Source organism: Pinus tabuliformis, chromosome X (assembly GCF_031772625.1).
Source record: "Pinus tabuliformis cultivar Carrire ecotype Pingquan chromosome X, CPIR1, whole genome shotgun sequence".
Taxonomy (NCBI): Eukaryota; Viridiplantae; Streptophyta; class Pinopsida; order Pinales; family Pinaceae; genus Pinus; species Pinus tabuliformis.
This window is the reverse complement of record NC_142308.1, coordinates 1,136,791,246-1,136,800,693: the sequence shown is the minus strand read 5'-3', so window position 1 is coordinate 1,136,800,693 and position 9,448 is coordinate 1,136,791,246.

The following is a 9,448-nucleotide window of genomic DNA, read 5'->3' as shown; positions in this document are numbered from 1 at the left end:
ATTTCAAGACGTTTACCAATATGACGTTCCATTTGAGTACCAAATATTGCAGAGGGTTCCACGCGAGAGATAATATCTCCTACTTCAGCATGCTCATCTGTGATGATTATCTCATCACAAAAATCTTTAATTTGCTCTTTGAACCATTCTGCATCATGTTTACAATAAGTACCTGTACAACTCACACGAATTCCCATCTCTCTAGCAAGTATCTTAGTGATTGAAGCAGCATGAGTTGCATCACCAAAAACGACTGTTTCTTTCCCCGTAAAATTCTGACAATCGATAGATCTTGAGAACCAAGTAGCTTGGGAAATGAATCGAGTTTGTCCATCGATATAGGATTCGTAATCAACCCTTTTGCTCGATAAAATAGGAGTCGCCAAGGTCTCAAGAGATTTCTTTATCTATCGGATGCACTCGGCCATATCTACAGCTCCCATAGGGGTTGTAGATACATAAGGCATTCCAAATTCCTTATTCAAATACATCGCTGTCATTAAGCCCACTTCACGATAAGGAATTAAATTGAACCTAGCTTTCGGTAAATTTTTCGGATCCTCTACAGATCCTCCTTCAGGAATTATTTGATTAATTCTGATGTCCAGATCTTTTAATAAACGTCTCAACTCACGACAATCATGTCGATTATGAAAACCCAGAGTAAGAATCCCAATCATATTTACAGAAGGTGCATCTGTTACGAATTGATCCAATGTATGGGATTTCTCCAAATAATATCGAACTACCTGTTCCAAAGTTCTATCCGTTGCTTGAATTTCATTCACTTGATAATGATCCACATCCGCAAAAATGACGTTGCAATCGGAGATTATGGATGCTCTATCCACAAAGTTTTTTAAATCCTCTTGCAAGATACTAGAGGTACATGTAGGTGTTAATATTATCAGATCGGGACCTTCCTCCTTATCTTTTCGAATAATATGATCCACAACTCTTTTTCGAGATCCACGTGCTAGTACGTGACGATATACTATACTAGCAGTTGCAGGAGTAAAATTTCTTTCCCGTTCTAACATAGAACGCATTACATTAAAATAATCATCTCCTAGAGGAGCATGCATAATGGCATGGACATTTTTGAATGAACTAGCTACTCGTAGAGTTCCAATATGAGCAGGACCAGCATACATCCAATGGGCTAATTTCATAAATTGAACCTTATCTCAAATTGATCCGTATTCCCATCTTGCACCACAGATATATCCCTTTATCTCTTCCCTATTGTAATCACATTCCCTTCTGATAAGTATGGTTAAATTATGATAAAAAGGAAAACAAAGTTGGATCTTTTACGAAAGAAAAAAGGGAAGAGCGAAGGAAGGGAAAACAGGAACCAATGAAATAAGTCTGGGACGGAAGGATTCGAACCTCCGAATAATAGGATCAAAACCTGCTGCCTTACCGCTTGGCCACGCCCCATTCCCATCCTATTTCCCTATTCATATGCTAATGAATACTTATATCAAATTTTTTGTCAACCCATTAGTATCCAAGATTCATTAGATCAGATCTCAATTGGGGAAAAAAATTTTGTGGATATTTCAACAAAATAGGTTATTGATGGAATTGGACATAATAGGAGAAACAAAAAAAGTGACAAGAATATCCATTCATTGATCATTTTCTATTAGATTGGGTAAAATGTTGTATGTATGAAAGAATCATCCCTTCCAACCCCAAGTCCGGTCAAACTTGCCGAAGAGCTTCGATCGATTCGATCAATCAAAGACTTTTTTGGCTTTACCCCCCCTAATTTTTATTGGAGAATAAAAATGCCAGTTATGTTCAATATTTTTCTAGATGATGCCTTTATTCATTCAAATAATCCATTTTTTGGAAAATTACCTGAGGCTTATGCAATTTCTGATCCAATTGTCGATGTAATGCCAATTATTCCTGTTCTCTCTTTTCTCTTAGCCTTTGTTTGGCAAGCTGCTGTAAGTTTTCGATAAAAAGTATCCCCTTTTTTCTTTTTCAAGTTTTTGGGTCGCTGTCATTGATCCAATTTTTGTATAACTCTTTCCATTTTTTTGTGACAGAAGTTCTATCCTTGCTCCACCCGACGATACCAGATTCAGATACCTTATCTGCTCCCGGATAAAAACTTTTCCACTCACCTTCATCAATTCCTTCCGATCCCACCGCTCACTTCGGATCGAGCTATTGGGTCACGTATTGATACGATCACCAATGACTTATTTTCATAAATATTCAATAAATATCTAGTTGATCCAAAAAAATAAGAGGGAAAAAAGACCATTTTGAAAACAAAGAGAAAAATTATATCCTTCTTTCAAATTGATTTTCACACGTGATTCGGAGAAATAATTTCATGATTTGTAACAATAATACTGTTGTTTGGTATTCAAGTATCCATATATGGTACAAAGATTGATGATCTATTCTGTTGTACTTATAATCAGGATTCCGGATATTACGTAATGCTTACTCTTAAGCTGTTCGTTTACGCAGTAGTGGTATTTTTCATTTCTCTTTTTATCTTTGGATTTCTATCGAACGATCCAGGACGTAATCCCGGACGTAAAGAATAGTGAAAAAAGTCTCTAGGTTAATGGGTCTTTTCCGTTCCGTAGAAAGATTCGGGGTTATTCGTTTTCAGGATCAATAGTGGACGAACGGAGAGAGAGGGATTCGAACCCTCGGTACGGATGATCCGTACTACGGATTAGCAATTCGCCGCTTTGGTCCGCTCAGCCATCTCTCCAAGATGAAAGAGTTCATGTGTAACAAAATGAATGGTGGAGTAAAGGTGTATATCATAGTATGTACAGATTGTATTGGCAATATAATGAATATTGCCATTATTCAGTTGGATAAAGAACAATCCAGTCAATCGTATTGTTCATTTCGTTAAAAATAGTTCTGTATGACTGATTTTTTCTGCTTTTCTTGGCCTGGCCGATGGCCAGGCCAAGAAAAGCAGAAAAAATCAGCAGTCATACAGTGCTTGACCTAATTTGATAGCTAGAATACCTACTGTAAAAGCAAGAAAAAAAGCTATCAAAAATTTAAGCTCTACCATATCTTCATTCCCTCCCAAATGAGTTTGATTAAATGTGTTACATGGATTAGTCCATTTATTTCTCTCCAATATCAAATTTTATTATATAGATATTGAAGGGTTCTTTCTCTATCTATTTAGGGTTCTCTATCTATTTTATGTCTTATTGTAAAGATATCAGTTGCTCAAGGCCATAGGTTCCTGATCGAAACTACACCAATGGGTAGGAGTCCGAAGAAGACAAAATAGAAGAAAAGTGATTGATCCCGACAACATTTGATTCATACATTCAGTCGATGGAGGGTGAAAGAAAACCAAATGGATCTAGAAGTTATTGCGCAGCTCACTGTTCTGACTCTGATGGTTGTATCGGGCCCTTTAGTTATTGTTTTATCAGCAATTCGCAAAGGTAATCTATAATTACAATGAGCCATCTCCGGAGATGGCTCATTGTAATGATGAAAACAAGGTAATGATTGATATAAACTTTCAATAGAGGTTGATTGATAACTCCTCTCCTATTGGTTGGTTGGACAAAAGATCGATCCATATGTTACAATCAGATCGTGGCGGGTATAGTTTAGTGGTAAAAGTGTGATTCGTTACATTATCAACTCGAATAGTTGAAGGATCTTTTACATGGATCTTTGATCCATCTAAAGCTCTATTTCCAGATAGGTTCAGAACCTTCCCTATGAATACCCAGGAATAGCATACCTTCTCGTAATCTGGGTCTGAAATGATGAAAGATAAACACATTTTTGGTTCCAAGATAGCGACACAGAATGTTTGAAAGGTTAGATAAATTACAGATCTATGGGGAAGATATTTTTTCATCGTGACTAAACCTTCAACTTATGGATGGAAGGACCCCAGGTTGAAGCCGAATAGCTATAGAACTATGACTTTGGTTTACTTGGGTTATCGGCATTTCGTTCGAGCTCGGTGGAATTTGTTCTCCTAGGGATCAGAATCAGTAGAAATAGGGAACGAAGTAACTAGAAAGATTTGTGATTATTTTAAACTTTTCAAATTTATCTTTCTGTCAGGATCATCTAGAAAGTGAGTAAGTATTCTACGATTTTGGGCCCTTCACTATAAAAAGAGAATAAACTGACGTAGATGCCATGGGTACGATAATAAAGGTTTTTTATTAGAAAAAAAAAGAGGAGAAAGAAAGGAATTTTCAATTCCTTTCAAAAAGATTTGATATAAATACTCCGCTTCTTCCCTCATACCACTCTCTATCTCCCATGAAGGAGCCGAATGACATTAAATTCTCATGTTCAGTTCTGAATTAGAGACATCGAATAATAAATGTCGACTATAACCCCTAGCCTTCCAAGCTAACGATGCGGGTTCGATTCCCGCTACCCGCTAACAGATATCTACCTATTCTATATCTATCTAGATAGATATAGAATAGGTAGATATAAAGTGATTAAGTATATAACATAATTTCACGATTCACTCGAAATCAATTAATGTGAAATAGATTCCATTCTTTTCCTATCCTATAACCTCAGTGTGAATAAAAAGGTAGATCGGGACAATGTATGCCAAAGGGAATTCAAATAAAAAAAAGGGAAGAGAAAAAAAAGAGCGTCCATCATCTAATGGATAGGACAGAGGTCTTCTAAACCTTCGGTATAGGTTCAAATCCTATTGGACGTAATACTCTTCAATTGTTATAAATTGTTGTGCAATGTATTGGATTGGAATGGAACAAATTCTTTAGTTCTTTTTACTGTTCTGAATAATTCCACCAAATGATCAAATATTCATTTTTTTTCTTGAAGTAAAAAAAGTTCAGTATGTTCCTTAAGAGCCTCTTCCAGAAGGGCTTTCGCTTCTTCTGTAAATGTGCCAGTAGAACGTATAATTTCTCCGAACTGAGGTTTATTTTTTATCAAATAAAAACGTAACCCAAGGAGAAATTTTCTCACCTGTGCTATTTCGAATATATCCAGGTATCCGTTTGTTCCGGTATAAATAGTAGCTATATGTTCTTCTACAGTCAAAGGAGCCGACTGAGATTGTTTGAGCAACTCACGTAATCGTTGACCCCTCGCCAATTGATCTTGAGTAGCTTTATCAAGATCGGAAGCAAATTGTGCAAAAGCTTCCAACTCTGCAAATTGAGCTAACTCTAATTTCAACTTTCCAGCTACCTTTTTCATAGATTTTATCTGAGCCGCAGATCCTACTCTAGAGACGGAAATACCCACATTAATAGCAGGTCGGATCCCAGCATTGAATAGATCGGCCGATGAAAATATTTTTCCATCGGTAATGGAAATTGCATTAGTGGGAATATAAGCTGAAACATCTCCAGCTTGAGTCTCAACTATTGGTAGAGTAGTAACACTCCCCTCACCTAACTGGGAACTTAATTTAGCTGCTCTTTCCAAGAGACAGGAATGCAAATAGAAAACATCTCCCGGATAAGCTTCTCGGCCAGGTGGTCTTCTTAATAGAAGAGACATTTGTCGACAAGCTTGTGCCTGTTTGGAGAGATCATCATAAATGATTGACGTGTGTTGTTTTTTATACATGAAGTATTCAGCCAAAGTTGCTCCTGTATAAGGGGCGAGATATTGTAATGTAGCGGGAGAATCCGCAGTTTCCGCTATCACAATGGTATATGCCATTGCGCCACGTTCTCGGAATGTATTAACTACCTGAGCCACGGAAGAAGCTCTTTGACCAATTGCTACATAGACACAGATTACATTTTGACTCTTTTGATTAAGAATAGTATCTGTAGCTACTGCTGTCTTGCCAGTCTGTCTGTCCCCAATAATTAATTCTCGCTGACCACGCCCTATAGGAATCATAGAATCAATAGCAATAAGCCCCGTTTGAAGGGGTTCATATACGGAACGTCTTGATATAATACCTGGAGTGGGAGATTCAATCAGTCGAAATTCGGAAGCTGAAATTTTACCCTTACCATCAATGGGTTGGGCTAGAGCATTTACAACACGACCCAAATACGCATCACTTACTGGTATCTGAGCAATTTTTCCTGTTGCTCTCATGGAACTACCTTCTTGTATCATCAAGCCATCGCCCATTAATACAGCTCCAACATTATCCGATCCCAAATTTAGGGCAATGCCTACTGTACCATCTCCAAATTCCACTAATTCCCCTGCCATTACTTCATCAAGACCATGAATACGAGCAATGCCATCTCCTACTTGAAGTACGGTGAGAGGAGAGGGGGCTCGACTGATAAGAACCCTCACCATATGAATAGTGAGTGACTCCGTCCCTTTAGGGGGCTCGACTGTTAAGGAGAGGAGAGGAGAGGACCTCACCATATGAATAGTGAGTGACTCTGTCCCTTTAGGTACTCGACCATAGGGAGAGGAGAGGAGAGGGAGAGGCAGGTTCTTTATATACGCTACACCAGAAATGCCAGTGAGGCTCGACCAAGCTAGATCAATGCTTTTCTTTATATATGTTACACCAGAAATGCCAGTGAGGTTGCGAGTGTAATGACATATATAATGACTGGAATCACTGGTCGAAATGAACCAATTAGTTCGAGATTCCGTATCGATAAGTGAGGCGTAGGGTCGATGGTGTAGGGCGGCGGGTAGAGTTGCAGGGTCGAGGGTAGAGAACATGAGGCCCTATAACCCCTACAGTGGTATATGAAATTTGTCGAGACTGGTGCCTAGGGTGCTGTTAAGACCCTCGATAAGGTGCATCCTTATCAGTGAAGTGCATCCTTACCAGCGCATCATGGGAGTGGATCCAGTCGGTTCAGAGAAAAGCGTGGGGAGTGGATCCAGTCCGTTGTACCTCACCCTATTCGATCGAGAGAGCGTGAATGCATATATTATATATGTCATTATGCATTCATTCGTTGCTCAATATTCAAAAACCTCTCCCTTATGGTCGAGCCTGCTTACGCATCCTCCGCCAAGCTAAAATGGCCAATCTCGTAGGGAGAATGTCCTCTCCTTATCAGTCGAGCCTGCTTACGCATCCAAAACCTCCGCCAAGGTGAAAATGACAAACTATATGGAAAAGAAATCATTTACACAAAGTGGTGAATCATATAATAAGTATATGACGGACTCCCGCTCTTTCTTTATCTTCTGCCCGGGCCTGTCACATACCAGTGATGGCCCAAACTTATACGTGCATACGGACCCTCCACCCCAGGCGTACCTATCCTATCACCGGAAGACCTATCTGATCAACGGAGCTATTAAGACATACCGTTAGCTCAGCCCGGACCGGGGCATAGAAACCCAGAACTTAGGACCAGGGCATCCATAAAACCATTGACCGGTTCAGAGAGAGAAAGTGCATCCTAACCAGCGCATCTTTACCAACGCAGCCTAACCAGCGCATCATGGAGCGGCGGAGCCCTAACTAGCACATCATCGGGAGTGGATCCAGTTAGGCTGAGAGAGAGAAAGAACGGGGAGTGAACCCGTCTCCATCCTCTCCTCTCCCTCTCCTCTCCTCTCCCTTGGGGTCGAGTACCTAAAGGTCCTTATCAGTCGAGCCCCCTCTCCTCTCCCTCTCCTCTCCCTAATGGTCGAGCCCCCTAAAGGGTCCTTAACAGTCGAGTACCTAAAGGTCCTCTCCTTAACAGTCGAGCCTGCTTACGCATCCTTGGGGTCGAGTACCTAAAGGGACGGAGTCACTCACTATTCATATGGTGAGGTCCTCTCCTCTCCTCTTCTTAACAGTCGAGCCCCCTAAAGGGACGGAGTCACTCACTATTCATATGGTGAGGGTCCTTATCAGTCGAGCCCCCTCTCCTCTCCCTCTCCTCTCCCTAATGGTCGAGCCCCCTAAAGGGTCCTTAACAGTCGAGTACCTAAAGGTCCTCTCCTTAACAGTCGAGCCTGCTTACGCATCCTTGGGGTCGAGTACCTAAAGGTCCTTATTAGTCGAGTGTGCTAACGCACCCTAAAGGGTCCTCTCCCTATGGTCGAGCGCCTCTGGTCCTTAACAGTCGAGCCTGCTTACGCATCTTTATCAGTCGAGCCCCCTGTCGGGTCCTTGCACTCGGAAGCGCAAGACCCTCCGGACCTTCTTTTTTGATTCAACCGGGGTCTGTCTAGTCCATGTGGGGGGCACTGCTACTATTTCTGACCACCAGCCCATATAGTTTTATATCTCCTAGGGAGCCAAGCAGACGCGCATGGCTTTAACCCGTTACATTATAAATCAATGTTTCCCACCTTAAAAGCCCTGGATGTCTGGCCTGCATTCGTATCGTGTGGAACTTTTTCCCCCGACCACGCGAGGACTCTAGCTGGATCACCTAGTGGGAGGACGCCATTTCCAGAACAGTAGCCTTTCTCTAGGGTTATAGCTAATAGATTGCTAAAATCTGCCGGGACCGCAATTATGTTTTGTGTAGAAAGCTCGAAGGGCTCATGGAAGGGCTAAAATGGACCCCCTATGATGAGGACAAGCAATCTTGGGCAGCTAAGCTACGCCATCTACTGTATAGCCTAGCGATATAAGCATTAGTGGGTTAGATAGCTAGCGGTATAGCTATTGGTATTGGTGTGAGTAGCTAGCGATATTTGGGCATCACAAAGTTGATGAGTAAGTGAAGCTCGAAAGAGTTTGTGGGTCAAACTGAAATCAAGCAAGGCACAGAGTGGGTGAATAGTAAGAGGGCTCTAAGTGCTGTACCCACCCGCATTCCTGGTTGAAGCAAGGCACGGTGTGGACGGGTTCGTATACATAATGGGCTACTGGGGTCCCTTCCCTAACTCTCTTCTTTCTATAGCAAACTTGACTCCGTGCCTGGCATTTATATAAAGAGGAGGTCATCATGTTCCCACACTTGGTAGTTTGTTACTTCACTATAAGCAACCTAGACATACATTATCAATTCCTTGATCCGGCCACCAATTGTACAGGGGGGATGGCCAGCCAGAGAAGCTTTAGAATAAGGGCACGGCATGGCAAGGAAGAGAGGATGCATTAGGGGAGGGTATAGGGTGTCTAGTCTCGTTCCGGGCTATCAATATTGGTGGGTTGTTTGGGGGATTGAGATTCATCGGTCAAGCAAGTGGTTAGGGCATCCATCAGTAAGTTAGGTAAGGGGATAAATCGAGGTGGTAAAGAGAGAAGGTGGTTGGTAGCATGCACGTAAGTAAAGGGAGCAGAGTAAGAGAGTACTAGTGCTGATACTGCTATTGCTACTGCTAAGAATATTCAAGCAAGTTTTCTTTATTGAAGCCTGGCCTGTGAATGCTGTCTGTATACCCACCCAACCCATCCAATCCGAAGAACGTCGGGCGGGCAAAGTCGGGTTATCGTTCTTCTAAAGCGCTGGCCCTGGTCCGGGCTCAGGTTATCGTTCTTATCTTATCAAGTGGCTTGCTTGAAAGAAGAATCGGGTTATCTCCTGAT